Raw genomic sequence first — 16819 nt, forward strand, 5'->3', positions numbered from 1 at the left:
AATTCGAGTTGAGCAAGATATTTGTGCTCACTCAGGTCCGATTTAAATCATGTATATTAACCTTGATTTACACTCCCATACACGATCTGACAACATATAATCATAGACCCAGAGTTATTTTTCTTTTCACTAAAGGTAAATTAATTATAATCAAAATTTAAGAAAAAATTAATAATAAGATAACAATTTATCATTGAGAATGAGAAGGCATTTGGTATGACTAGAAACAGGCTTTTTATACTTAATTCTCTCTCATAATAGATAAAAAAAATGGAACTAGAATTCTACTAGAATTTACATTTTAATCACATGACGTTAATATAATTCTAACTTCGGGAAACTGTCGACGTAATCTGGTTTCTAGTCAGCCACTATCAAAAATGAAGTGCAGAGATCCAATTCTTTATCGACCATCCTTCCAACCGATTAATATCACTGATTAATACTCCAAACTGAATCTGTTCCTCCGCCCAAAGAACATCTTTGTATAAGCAATATCATTTTCCACTTGCACCATTTCTGGTTCAAAATGGATGGGTTGTGTTTGTTTTTCATAACATCTGTATAACTATACGTCTTTAAGTGGGGTCTTGGATTTAAGTTGAATCGCGAAACAGGATTAGTGATAATGGAATGCCACCATTTCAAGTAAATAGATATATTATAATCTACAAACAATTTCTAAATCTTTTAATCATTAGCTTTTAATCAGATCTGAAGGTAACCAAAGGTAAAAGTCGTCCACTTGAATTCGACCTTTATTTAAAGATCACTTGAAAGCTACTTATAGTCTTTTCTTGTTAAATAGGTGGAGATCGGTGTTAACTTTCTTTTATAATATGTGACAGAAATGTGATAAGCATATCTGTGTTTATAAGTTAATATCTGCATTGCGGCAACTTCAAAGGACATTTTAGGTGAGATGTAAGGGGTTATTTTCTGATAAAATTTAGTTAAAAAAATGAAGAATGTTAATAATGATATTTATGAAAATTGTCGAGAACTCTAGTTTGAGTGTGTTGACTTCCTTCCCTGGCCTATACCTACGATGGCAGGTAAAAGTCTTTGATGTTACCGCCAGGTGAGATAAAAGTGGTGAAATCTATGGTATTATCTTTATTCAATAAATACTGTTTATTTTACAGATAATCTTGGTAAACATAGTTCAGATTAGCTGATGGGTTATTTGGCTACTTAATAATTTTGCTACATATTATCTTCAATTCAGGTGTACACCATTAAATACTATTTATTAATACCTGCGGTAGATTCAAACATTACAGTACAGGCTTTTTGTTACAAACATTAAATAATTAGGAAAAATGGTCAACAGAATATATTCAATATCGTTTTCGTGATATCACTCACTATAATAAATCCACAATATGTCTCAGTTTAAACTTTTGGATATCGAAAATATTTCATTCACCATTAAGTGTATATTATGTTGATTCCCTTCGTGAATCATTGCGTCATCAAGGCTAGAGAAACCTAGTTGAAACGTCACCTTTAATAAAAAAAATTGTATTATTCATATTGTGACAATTCACACTAATGACATAATGCCATTTAAAGAATATCATTTAGTCAGTTCGACGATATCAGGGTTTTCGTAAGGATTGAACAATGTCGTTCAGACCTCAATTATAACATTTATTACCAGGTTATTTTTTTGGAACCAGTGTTAATTTTACTATTGAAAAGGTGTTGTTTTCATACTTCATGTAGTAGCTTATGGTAAAAACTTTTGCTCAACCTACTTTGCCTATAAAAAACATCATTCTCACTATGTCAAGCTATTACGACTACTTGTATCACGGAATATTGTAACTAGACCGATTTGATTGGATTGTAAGCTAGCGAATACAGCCAATCAGAGCTCTCGTCAGAAAGGCTGAACACAAAGCCATAAAATTTACAGCCTTTCTGTCGAGGGCTCTGATAGGTTGTATCCGCTGGTGTACAATCCAATTAAATCGCTGCATTCTGTGATACAAGAATAGTGGCTGTTGCAGTCAAGGTATAAGTACGAAGTTCGTAATAGCTTCACATTGTGAAAATGAAAAAAACATATACTAAACAGTAGTTTCAGTGAAACTTTATTCTTGTATTTATGAGGTTCCACATTGAATCCACTGAAATCTGATTCTCTTACAGATGAATGATAAATCAAAGATAGGAATCAGAGTCTTTAATCTTGTAACCAGAAATAGACACTTGTTTAACACTTGACAAAACTCTTTAATGGTTAAAGATTCCATTTAACACTTGTTATAACACTCAGTCTGAACACATTGCTCCAGAATACAATCTCCTACAATCTAACCTCTTATTGTCTTTGATTGAAACGACCCAAGGGAGTGATTAGGCGGAAGTAAAGAGTACTAGTTGTAATTGCCATTTTAACTGGGCGTTATGGCTAATATTGCCCTCTCGTGATTTGTTTCTAGTTTAAATGACATCTTTGATTAGTTCCAGTACAATATCATCTTTCATTATTACATGCTACTTTATTTTCCATCAATTTTCTAAACTCCCAATTACTCTCTTGATCTTCTGATATCCAGTGAAACGATTTACCATCTGATTGATAAATTCCGACAGGATTATTGACTTCTTTCACAATTCTTTTCAGAACTAGGTCGCGAGTGAGGGAGGCATGGCTAGATTCAAAGATCTTTGATCTTAATAGGTACAAATTGTATATCCGACTACGAACTAAAGAATAATTTCAGTCTTTCAATGAAATCTCTCCAGAAGTAAAAATTCCATGAATTCTTTTCAGTAAAATGTTTTCTATTTAAACTTAAATATGAAATCCTTAGTATCTACTTGTGAACTAGGCCAGTGCTTCTATAGGAGAATATCTACTATCACCAAATACAGCTCTATTGCTTATTTCATTTAATGACCAGTTGGCTGCGAACGTGTCGTGCTTTGAATCCCCTACCAAGACAAGACCATTCCTGAGTCCAGGACAAATGCTTTAGTTGATCAGTTGTCCAAGCAAATATTGAAATCTCTTAGTTAAGGTCTATACACTTTGTCCTTAACCTAGAAGTCCATTATTAGTATATAAATGTAGATTGTTGAAAGTGTTATAAAGCTATGTAATATAATGATATATCGCCCAGATAAACCATTCAATGATCAATAATACTTTACATATTAGATGTAAGTTCATTCTTATAGATAAAACTAATAAAAGCCTCATAAAGTTTCATTTACTTAATTTTCAAGCGAAACGAGGCTATCATTAAATTAGTTTATCATTCGAGGGGACACTAATAAACTAATCACAACGTCATCACTACAACTGGTGATGTAATGTACACAATAAGTGCTTGTATTAGATACAATATGTTATATACATAATATATCAATAAACCAAATCGGCAAGCTTTGATCTTCCATCCCGAGCTCATTTGATACATGACTACGTCTCGTTGACTTGTTAATCAAGTGAAAAAATCCGATGTCCATTTTACATCCATATCTATATCACCGTCCTATTATTATTTAATTGGTTTTGCCTAATTGTTCGTATTTATCTTACATTTAAATTGACCATTACGTCACACCGCCAGGGGGGCAGATAGATCTGGGATCTCGAAGAACGAGAATATACAGACCTTCCCAGAAACATTTGTCAAATTGATTTCAGCTAAATGAGAATTAATCCCTCGCCATCTCAATCAGCAGGTTTTATAAGAAAAGAATTTGTTTGATCCATTCAACTCTAAAATAACATTGATGAGATTTTACGAGGCATCATGGGGGCGGCCATATTGGTTGAGAGGGAATTCCCGCGTTAAATAAGAGTGGGGGAGTTTATTGGTCTGTTTGAGGTAGGGAAACCCCACTGATCATCAACTGAATACACAACATCAAACTATTAAATTTTGAGAGAAAACATTTGAAAACAAATCAAGCGATATTAATGATCTTAAACTCCAGATTATTGCCAATATCAATAAAACATCTGTGTGGTCCAAACTTTCTCGTTTATTGTAGAATTTTATGGATTCGACCTATTCTGGGGCAAACTCACAAATATATCGTCACTTGATAGAATACTTTGACCAATGGGTTTTCAAAAACTTTAGACAACACTCTAAAATCAAACAGAATTTGAATCAACAAATCCTACTCTGTATGCAACAAGAAGTCCAAGAAAAAAATCTTTAAAAAGTTAAAACATTAATAATGGTAACCATGCATGATGTCTTGGAAGTTAAAAATCCCTTAACAATTTAACAATGGTAGGCTATCTAGTGCAGTATACTTGGTATCCTTAGAAGATAATTGCTGATTTGGCTAGTTAACTAGTTATATTATATTTGATTAAACATATCACATCATTTATTCATAAAGTCATATTATATTACAATATGGTACTTCAATTCGTGCGATCGAGAGATACTAATAAGTGGATAAGTAATCCATAAACACGACATAACAATTCCTTAATAACATATCAATTATTTAAAACAAACTGTTAATAAATTCTTATTGGTTAATTATTCTTAAACAATTCCTTATTATCAACATTGTTAAATGCGATATGAGGATATTCTATTCTTTCCTTGAGGTTTATATATTTTGCACTTGGTCGCGTCTTAGTGTTCAAGTAAAAAAAATAAAGTAGAAAGTTCTTTTTTTTTTTTACGTAAATAGGAAGCATTTCTAAGTTATCCAATTTCCATGTCGACTAATAAGAAGCGAAGAATATGAAACTGAAAGCTGATACTGTTTCAAGTTCAAGGATATAACGTAAAAATTCGACAAAGTCGTTATTTTGAAAACAATAAAGAAAAACTATAAGAAAGGCAACCCTCAACTTCTTTAATCGTTAGACATTGGTCCTAAGTATATGCAACCATTGTGCATTTATCATTATTACCATAGAATAAATAAAATACACTTTTTGTGCTAATTGTTTCGAATCTGAAAAAAAAGAATGCCGAGAAAGTGGGTATGAAGTGTCATTGATTTGCACCATGAACCAAAACATTTTCCATGCTCAACTAAAAAACGTTATTACTTCGTGGCCCGAAGTCTATGTTCTGAGCATTGCATGAGCATGTTCGAACATGACCAAGTTTTGTCAATTTAAATTTTTAAATTTAATCTTAGCTTTAATCATTTCCACAAAATGTATTATCAGTTAATATTCATCTCATGATATAGTCTTTTCACCTTACATACCTTTCCATCAAGTACAAGGTCCGTTTCTTGAATAGTTGATTATGGTTTTGGTTAGAGGGCAGTATGCAAATTACAGGTGCGATAAATGATCGAATTAATTGATTACTGAATAAATGTCATTGTTTTATCTATAGGACATTATGGATAATTATTACCCATCAATCAAATATACTTATTCTTTATCAACTTCAAAAACCGTGGGAAATTATATATTTTGGAGTATTTCGATGGAAAACACAGTTGCGATTAGTGGTCGAAGAAGATTGGGGACGCATTGAACACAGGTTGAAATAGGTAAGTTGCCTTGATATTGCATTTTTAACATGCTATTTTGTGCAGGGCAATACTTGTACAATATTTATTGGATGACTTTCATATTTTCAGTGTTGGACAACGACATCTTGAAGTAAATCTGTGAGAATTTTGAGAGAGATCAGTTCACCAACAGCTGAGGTACTACCTGTCGAACTTTGTGAGGTTTTTTTTTTTGGACACCCGATATAATATATGCAATGTTGTTGTTCTATATTTCTATTCAATCTTAGCTCGACAACTTAACTGACAATTTTCTAAATGACTATACATAAAACACATTATTTTCTTCATCGTAATTAATTTCCTAGTAAAGAAAAAATTATTCACGGAAATATCAATGAAAAAAACATTCTAGTGGCAAAAAGCAACGAAATCAGATGAAAATAATTAACAGCTCGACAAACCATCGTGTGACGTCAATTTGTCGAGTTATCAAGCATGATTCTCGAGTTACCAGATCGAATTCTGTGTAACCATTTTGCGAGAATAAAGTCATTAGGTTTAACGTCCGAAACCAACTTTTAAAAAGTCATATGGCTACACACAAATGACATTTTTATCAATTTTTTGTCGCCTCACCTTTATTTCATAGGTACTTTAACACAAACCGAAAATCAAATTTCTACGCAACATTTATATGAAATCAACATTCAACCAGTCTTTATTTTATTTCTTAGTTTTATTTCATTCGTTAATTGGAAGTCAGTAAACCGCACGAGATCTCGTGGATTGATACAACCTATCAGCTCTTCAAACGAGGAGGATATAAAACTGAAACTCGATCAGTCTTGACAATCCAGACTCGATTCTATTGGGTGAACACCTTCGTTCTGATATTCCTGGATAACCGTATCTAGAAGTCAATTTGGAGTGTAAAAGTAGTCACAATCAGGGGTAAATTGATCAAAACTTATTAATCTACTCAATAATACAGATATATAGTATACATATTTATTGATATGATATTCTAGCCAATATGGCGACTTGTTTACCACTTTTACAAATTTTATAGGCAACCATATCGTGAGAGCCAACAGCTGTATATGTTATATATTCAATTTGTAATCAATTTTCGTATTTACATTTTAAGTCAAATGTTGTATTTTCGTTAATCAAATTTAAATTCTATCTGTATGGTCCATCGTCTATATAAAAAACCACATACCGAGCCACATCTGTTTCACAACAATGCTATCAAAATATATATCATTCCAATTGGATATTAGTCCAGAAATTTCTTTTAGTTGAAATTTCAAATACATAAACACTAATTAATGAGAAATATCAATATTTTGGACAAAATTTCAACGGCAAAACATGTCGCTTGTCAGCAATGTTTTTATATGGTTTCTACACTTTTCAACGTTACGAAAACTGGGCAAATAAAGCAAATATAAATAATTCTCATTAGTAGATAAATTATTAACAAATTCCCCAAAGTATTGAATTGCTCGAATACTTATTTTTGATCATGCTTCTTCCAATTATTGTGTCAATAAAGCCAATCTTTTTCTGGGTCGGTTTCTAGACTCCCCAGACCTTCAAGTAAATTGACAAAAATGAAGGTTTGAGTCATATGAGCTAAAGGGGGAGGGGGGTGGCGGGGGCAAAGGTGGAAAGCTTTAATTAGGTTCCCCCCCCCCCCCGCCCCCCCGCCCCCCCGCCGCCTCTCGAACGTATATCTGGCTCAGCCACTGGATTCGAGACACTTATAAATCAAGGAACAATCATTCTTCTGAATAATATAGATAAAATTTTTGTGTATGTCGGTAAGTCCGAAGAGTTTACAAACAATCAGATCTTTTGTAATAAAGGCGCATACAATCGGCTTGTTTTCTGTCTGAGAGTTCAATGCTACCCCAAGGATGAAAGTCCAACCATTGGTTTGTAGGCTAGAATTCGTTTAATATCTGCTGTTCATTTTAATGTTGAATAATTGAAATATTAAGATAAAATTATACAATTTTGTCGAATTTATTTTATCAAGATGTAGACAAACCTGACGTAGAATTTTTATTTTAATAAATGATACATGTAATGTCAAATAACTAATGTACCTTGTTGATGATATGAAATCTCCAACCAAATTCGGATTTTAGATTTTCATTAAAGTTTTCAATTTATCGAACCGTAGAAATTGACAAACATTTTTATCAAATAACTTATTACCGTCCACATGACATGTATATTTTTATAGTAAAATGTATAATGCCAAACTTCATTGATTCCTACGAAATTTGAATTAAAAAATACAATTGGAAAATAAAACAAATATTCTTTAGAAAAAGAAACAAAATACACCATTCAATAAAGTAGGCAATGAAAATTTGATAAAAGGATTTTGAAATTGTGTAAAATCTGTTATTTTCAGCAAAAGAAATCTTTGACCTATAAGGAACTGTAAAGAGTAAACCCCGTTTACATGTAATTTCTACATTGGTCAATATTTCAAGAAATTATTGTCTAGAAGATTTGTTATCTATATGATGGCCATACAGCAAAATGGTGGATTTCGGTATACCTAAAACACACCGGTTAACAATTCATTAAGATAGCACTGATGAAATCACAAAAGTTCCGTTGGATTGCAGAAGATTGTACGATTACTTTATGAAAACTTCGACCTTTCCTGTTTCCTAAAAACAAATTGATTAGATCTATCATGCCATGGTACACGTAGAAAAGTCGTGAATGCCGTTGGCCTTTGAGTTATAACCCAGTTCACTTACCTATAAATTGAAATAATGAATGTCAAGTCATAAACAAAATGAAGCACGTTTGATTCCAAATTTGGCGTCGAAGTAAACAAAAAATCAACTTAAATTCAACTTATTCAACATAAATTCCACGTTAATAATTTAATTTGGAAAGCAAGTCTTTGTTCCCACGGTATAAAAATTTAGAAATCTTCCATTTATCATATTCAATCATGATATATAATGTTAATTACTCGTTAATATCGTTGATATTTTGATGTATTATAGGCCTAGCTACTAAAAACCAATCAGTACCACTATTATTGTTTTAAGTCCGTTTACATCAAAAGTATAATTGAACTTTTTACTATCGTGTTATCGAATTTAAATTGTTTTCTACCGAAGTTGCGTTCAAATGACGTTGTTCTAGCCAACCACAGCGTGTTATGTATATAGCGAGTTTTTTTTATATATATTTCCACGATAAATGGTTAACTCATAGATTTTAGCCAATTTATAGATTTATTTATCAAAAACAAAACAATAATTTGGATCCAGCTAAACTGTTCAATGTGAAGAACACATTAGCCTATGCCAATAAGCCTATTTGAGACTGTCGTGGATAGAGAAATTACATCTCTATCTGTTCAGTGTTCTTTTGAAAAATCTTTAAGGCACTTATATACTGAAAGTTTTCTATTAAATAATATTACTTGGATACTCTATAAATGACTAAAGTTACCTGGCGTTTCAACATTATACTATGTATTCGACGACCTTTTATGTACTAAACTTTCTTGATTAGTTTCCTAACAAGGGAAAGTCGAGACTATATGGAATTATTGATCTGCACTCTCTGCGTGCTCTTTGTGCACTGACTTGTATTATATTTTTCGAATGAAATATAATTTTGAATTATCATAAAATGATATATGATTTTAATTCGTGTGTTCTGAGGATATTTAGCTTTTTGTACAATTTTTGTTAATGCAAAATGCAAAAGAAAAATGGCAAGAGGCAGTCGTGTTCAAATTATTATGACAAATTAGTTATTTTTTTTATTTATTAATAACTGTATGTAAACAAGTAGTTATTCATAATTTTATTTTAAAAAGATTACTATAACTTTCGTATTGGAAAGAAGATATAAAATTGATAAATAGCGCGGACTTCACAGTGAGCACTAATTCTCCAATTAACTACTGTTATTATTTGTCGAATATCTAAAATCAAATATATTAAGCAAGTATCTCAAATAAGCGAATGCTAACCTTGCTGTTTCTTGGAAATTTGCCCGAGGTTGCGGCCGTGTCAGGATAATTTCAGTGACAATATTTTCAAATCAAGTTCGCCAATTATCGTGTCATTGTTTCAACGTTGTGACATAATAATCTTATAATTAATATAAAACAATATCTTACAATGTTTTAAACATTGATTAACTTAAAATAATTAAAATACATCTCGGGAGCATGTCAACAATTATTTTGTCAGAAACGACAACTTTCTTCAATGTTTTACAATGTTGCCGTATTTTCGTTTATTAATGTTTTTAAACAACCAATTATGTATCATTATCTTGTATATATTTGGTCAATAAATTAGTCATTTAGTTACATAGTTTGAAGAAATTCGGTCTGTCGTTTCTTGTTGTTTCGTGTGACCTAAGGCTCAATGATCTTGGACAAGAGCTGTAGTATTGTATTTGTAACACTCATTACCAACCAATTACAGAGTTAAAAACGTGTTTGGAAAAATGAAGAACATCGAGTAACCTGGGCATATTATCAATGTCCGATTCAAGAAAAAAGTTTCGACGGCCGATATTGTGATGTAACTCAGTTATATGGTCCCTTTGTATTTATAGGCAAACCAGAAGTTTAATTTTTGATTTCAAAAGTATCACAGACAAATGAAAATGGTTAAGTCAAACTTTTCTTCTTTCTAAATTTCATGCTTTTAATCAATTAGTTTTACAACAAGTGAAATAGAAAGAAATGCATTTATAACATACAAAGTTGAATAAAACAGTATAAGGAAAGTGGAAAGAGATGAAAGTCATTTAAAGTTTTAAATTATTCAAAAGTAGAATCAATAGGGCATGATCAGTAACCAAATATTGCCTCGAGGTCACTTGTAAAAAAACACTCGATATCCTCTGATCGGATTAAGATTATCATAGATACTGATCTGTGAGATTAAAGACCAAGGGGCGAAAAATCCTACCGATAATCATTGATCAAGGCTGGAAGAGGAGGGTACACTAAGATGGCGTCAAGTGTTGGTTGATAGAGGACAATGCTGTATAGAGGTAGGATTAACATTAAAATGGCATTTTTTGAATTATAATTTGATCCTTCAATTGGATCAACGAATAAAAACAAAAGATGTTGAACGAATTCAAACCCAACCACCACATTATACACTGCTTTTAATGATGGTTAATACTTGGCGATGTTTCTTTAGGTTGAAGTAGGTTCCAGCGGAAAATAGAATACACCTTCAAAATATGAAAGATCAGAGAAAGCAACATATATTCTCCGACATGAAAAACATTGAAAAAGGGGAGGGGAATATTGCAGTGAATAAAGGATCATGAAAGGGACAAGGGAAAGAAAAAGGTGGAAAACCCTTGTTGTAAACAGATGATTATTCTAGTCACAGAAATTTTAACATATCAACTTTCATATTATAAGTGAATAATGTTAAACCTTTGACACTGCCTTCTGTTGAATAGTAACATGTTACCTTTCCACAACCCTAACCTCCAGTACCTTCTGTTGAATAGTAACATGTTACCTTCCAACACCCTAACCTCCAGTACCTTCTGTTGAATAGTAACATGTTACCTTCCAACACCCTAACCTCCAGTACCTTCTGTTGAAAAGTAACATGTTACCTTCCAACACCCTAACCTCCAGTACCTTCTGTTGAAAAGTAACATGTTACCTTCCAACACCCTAACCTCCAGTGCTTTCTGTTGAAAAGTAACATGTTACCCTCTAACCACTCTAACCTTCAGTGCATTCTATTGAATAGTAACATGTTACCTTTCCACAACCCTAACCTCCAGTCACAGACAACAGAATAGATGGAGTAAACAAAACATGAATTATTTTATCATCTCATCTTAATCCATCATCCACGATAAACAAACAACTAGGTTTATTGTTTTTATTTTAATCTATTTATTGGTAGCCTACAGGTAAATTGTTTGATGTTTGCCGACAACAGGTAGCAAGAATGATGTGTTAATCTAAGGTAAAATAATTACAGTCTTGATCTGTATTCATATATTGATACTGATTTTAAACAACTTTATTTTTGAGATAGAAACACATTGCCCCTAGACGTTTCCTGGAATCAATTTATGCACACATAGAATTGGCAGAAGAAATTCTTAAAATTGTATTCTGGTGGAAACTATTGTTTTATTAATTCTACACATTTTTCACTTCACGAATGAAAACCCTGAAAACACAAACTTGAAAAAAGAAAAAGAACCAAATTCTCTTTAGCTTTCTACCAAGATACCAATGAAAATCCTCATTAGAAAAATAAAAACACACTCCCAAAGAGACTAAAAGTAAAATTAGATCCTGTCTGCACAATATTCGCCATGAAAATCTTCAAAGAACTCTCCTCAAATGTTTTGTAAAATATAAGATTAGACTCAAATTCTGCACAATATGGAAATCTTCAAAACTGTGCTAAATTTGTATCTGTATATGACTTGAAAACTCTCTTTAAGTGTTTTTTAAAATGTAGAATTAGAATCGAATTCTGCACAAAATTCGACATTTTACCAATAAAAAACAAAAAATATCTAACTTTTAACAGGTATATTACAAAAGATGTCAATCTCTGTTTAATTGAATTAATTAAGATTAATTTTCGACGGAAAAAAAATTGGGAAGTAACAGGTATGCATAATTATTGAATAGAAAATTAAAGATAGTCGCCATATTGAAATGGAATTGAATGCAGAAATCAAGATGGCGACCATCTTGTCAATGAGTGAATAATTTGGGCTGGGAAATAAACACCTTAAAGTGACGGGAATAAAAGACAGTTAATTTATACCTGCATCTCAAACTCACATTTTTTATATTTCTTCCATTATTCACATTTCAACACATATTAAATTAATTTTAAAACTGTCAAAAATATGCATTTATCTCTCAAAATATGAAATGTTTGTAAAGACTGAAAATCAGGTATTTTACACTTCCTTTATCACAGGTTTCTAAATTGAATTCACACAAATCTTCAGGTACCCGCTTTTGAGGTAAAAATTTATTCACTTTTATTTCTGTTTAATTTGATATTTTTGGTACGTTTAGAAAACTCTATTCAATTAATTTAAATTATGGATTTTCTCGAGTGGCTGTGTGTTTTATATTTCATTTTCTCCCCTCATTACGCGTGATCATTCACCAGCTTCAACAGCAAGTGTTTTGTACGAGCTAAACTTTACCTGTTTCAGTGCATTTCTAATTCCTTCTATATAGAGGCGGTTTACTGCTGTTTGTAATGGTAAAAATGAAATAGAAATGGATGATCTTTCCGATTCTATGCTTTGTACATAATTTTAAGACGTTAAATTTTCTTATTCCATATTTTCAGGTGGAAGCTCTAGATTAACAAACTTAACAAATTAAATGGGTTCGTCGGAAGAAAATAGAATTCCTCTTGTGGATTCGGAATAGTGACGTCACTATGCTCTACATTGTTGACATAAAAACTAGAGTATCGTGACATTGTTTACCATGTGTCAAAAAAACAATTTATTTGAACCTTAGATTTTTTCCCATTTTGGCGGATGACATCCAGTCCTACAATCATTAACTATATATAAAATTGGTCATGTATATACTAATATTACTTACTAAACATCTATTTTTGAAATAATAATATTGAATATTTCTGAAAAGTCTGTGGTTTCAAATCTGCTGAAATAGTTAATTGTACTGTGAAAGTGTAAAACCTACTTGGAAAAAGCACTTAAGGGGAGGTTGATTAGAGTCTTGAATATATTTAAAACGTCTTCAGAAATAACAGTAGTGCGAAAATCGCCTAATTCATTCAAAAAATCTTAAACTAGGAATTCTATAGATGTCTTTTCTATATATGGCAGTGTCTCAAAAAAAGACGACTCGTCTTTTTAACTTTCAAACGCGGATTATTCTGGACACACATGGCTCAAATTTCGACGGTGAGCTGTGAACGCTATTACCATTACATGGCTTTGCTAAAAAAAAATCACATTTCTGACACTAAGGTACGATTGGTAAAAAAGAACTGTCCCATTAACACGAAGATTATATAGAGAAAACTGAAAAAAAACTATAGGAAAAAGCTATTGAAGATCCTTGATGAAATCGAAGAAGAAGAATAATTTCATGTATATAAACAATACCGAAGTTCAACACCCTGAACTTAATGCATTGTATATTTGAATTGTTTGTTTATAATTATCTTAAATCTTTCCAGAAGCAATTAATGCTGAAATCCATAGTCTCTACTTGTGTCCTAGGCCAGTGCTTCTATAATTTCAAAAATCATATACCATCATTATCAAAGATTAAACAATATTATATGCATCATAAAAGCCCTAACCCTATCTCATAACCGTGTATTTCGGCATGTTTTAACTTAATTTTACAAATGACAAAATTTACACCCCATATAAAATCATTGGTTGGGATTAACCAAAGACGACAAGGAATTAACAAGTTTAATCTAACTAACAGATGTACTATATTGTTACTCTTACTTAATTATTTTATAAGTTCTTCTTGATATTCATTAATAACTCCTCCTAATTCCACATCAAAGGCACCGCCTCATTAGTAAATTATTTAATTAATAATAATTTGATGGTGTGTTAAGGCAGTAAAGAGGAATTAAACAGTTGTGGCAGTGTACCATATTGGACGTACAATTTATCTGTATCAGAGCTACTGATCCAAGATGGCGATTCTCTTTGAACACCCAGGAACCATATGGGTTCAGAAAAAAACTTGTTGGTTATCCAAGATTCCTCGATCTTTTCCTGCTGAGAGAAATATCGAAATAGTTTCTAATTTCTAACCTAGTTATGAGATTTTTGCCCGAAAAACTTGCTTTCGGGGCCGTAAAGGAATAACATAACCCAGACAACACAGAAACACAAGTCAGACAACACAGTAGCACAATTCAGACAACACAGTAACACAATTCAGACAACACAATAAAGTCAGCCTAACAGTCACATAAGCCAGCCAACACAGTAGGACAGGTCAAAAACAGTAACACAATTCAGGCACTCAGTAACAAAAGTTGTAACACAAGACAAAAGTTAAAAAAACATTAATAAGAATTAAAAAAAAACATTAATACAAGTCAATGAAGAAAAATGTTTCTTAAAACTACAGAACATGGCCGAAATTACAGACCATGGCAAAGAAACAGATTATGGATACGCATTAAAAAGTAAAAATAGCAGAATTGGAAATCCTCTATATTTATAAGCAAGATTTCAAAAGAATGATATAGGTTCTGGTACGATTAATTCTGGGTTAAATTTTTAACAAACTCATTGGTTAAATATTGTTTTACGGACAGAAATCTCAACACATAATTTGTAGACACAATTCCAATTTACAATGTAAATTTGTGAATGCGGATGGTCATTTATTTACGTCCAGTCTAATTATGAATTGAACAACTTTATGACTGTTTACCGAGTCACAATCTTTAAACAAAAGATCGAACAGTGAATATCTGCTAATTTCAAGACCCATAAAATATCCCACACCCGCTTTCACCTATTAGCGGCAACATTAAACAGAATTCTAAGACAGAAATTTACACTTTCTTGAATTGTGATTTGTAATTTTATGTTCATATTGTTAAAAAGTCAAACATCACCGACTCGATTCTATTCAAAATAGAAAGAAAAGTCAAGGAGAAAAGAAAATGTCTTCCTTCGACTCCTTGTGTGAATTAATTTGGTTCAATAAGCGTAAAATTCTCTGTTCTGAAGTCTTTTTGTTTAATGCAATAAAACTAAAGTATTACCAATTAACCCTTGTTTGCCAAAACTAAAGAGGAGTTGTGTGGTGTTAAGGATCAAGAAAGTAAATGGAAAATAATTGAGCTATGAAAGGCTTAATACTGTTATTCGTTTCAACTTTGCGTTTAAATCTAATTTACAGAAAAATAAGACGTATAACTCCATTCAATTAAATCTTATTTAGGTTAGCTATCGCATTCCAGACGTTAATAATTACTTTAAGGTAAAAATAAACTATGTAAATATAGAACTGCTCCAAAAGGATGAAGTTTTACGTCTATACTACATGGAGAAAATAGAAATCAGTGCGTTTTGTCTCTCTGTTTAAATTTCTTCTACTGTCCTGGGAATAGTCAATTTGGTTGTTAAAAGGCCATTCAAACTATTGGTTTATATCATTCCAATTTTCGGCCAGGCGTCTGTGGTTCCGATAACAATAGGAATGCGCAATTGTAGTGACGTCACTATCGCAAAACACAAACTCCAAAAAATATATAAAAGCCTTTTTGATAACTTCGTCACCAAGATGTTTTAAGGAAATTGCAAAAAAAACAACAAAAACACAGACGTCTGAGAAATAAAATCTATTTAGAATCTTTTCCTTATAATAATTGCAAATTGCTGTAGATTTTTAACGTAAAACCTATCGATGACCGTTATATTTTACGTCACTATAATTCACCTGTGAAATCAACAATATCATTGACGTCAACTCTTACAATTGCTAATTATGTATAATCAAATTCTTCTTTAAACTCTTGAATTTTTGTAGAAAAATAATGGGACAATGAAATGATTTTCTACAGCCTTTTAGAAATATATATCTAATAGGCATAAACAATATATATAATTGTATCTAATAATCTAATAATTCGATTGAAGCTATCTATTTCATATCCATAATACATTATAATCTCTAAGCGGTTTTTTTTTTATAAGTATTAAAAAAACCCGAAAAGCCATGTAAATAGTTCCAGAAGCATTTGAAGAAAGTAGCAAACATGTTTGTTATTAAAGTATTTTTTTTATTTTATGTCACTGTATTGTATTGTTGGGAAATATCGACTTCTGGTATTGATCACAACTTCAAAAACATGTGAAAAAAAACATGTAAAAATTACTGTAGTTATCACTGATAAATCATTAAATACACTTAGAAGTAAACATAACATTTGAAGGACACTATTATCGATTTATGTCCCGTTTCTTTAATATTAGCACTGTTTCAAATCAAATTAAGGAATCTAACATAAAAAGACCATAATAATTGAAAAACAAAGAAAAAAATATCATAGAGAAAGCTTGTAACGATAATAAAATTCTTGATAAAGATTCCTGTATATAAATTGAAACTTTGCTAAAATTAAATGAAGGAGTAGTATATCAATACTAATGTTCTTTTTTTTTTTTATCTAATCAAAGATAAAGTCTTATCCTGAAACAATATATACTAAATAAAGATTATAGATAACTAAATACTAAAGTGAGATTTGAGATGCGGCTAGAGATGAGTAGGGATGATTGATCAACGAAAATTTATCAG

This window comes from Lottia gigantea (genome assembly GCF_000327385.1).
Source record: "Lottia gigantea unplaced genomic scaffold LOTGIsca_29, whole genome shotgun sequence".
Taxonomy (NCBI): Eukaryota; Metazoa; Mollusca; class Gastropoda; family Lottiidae; genus Lottia; species Lottia gigantea.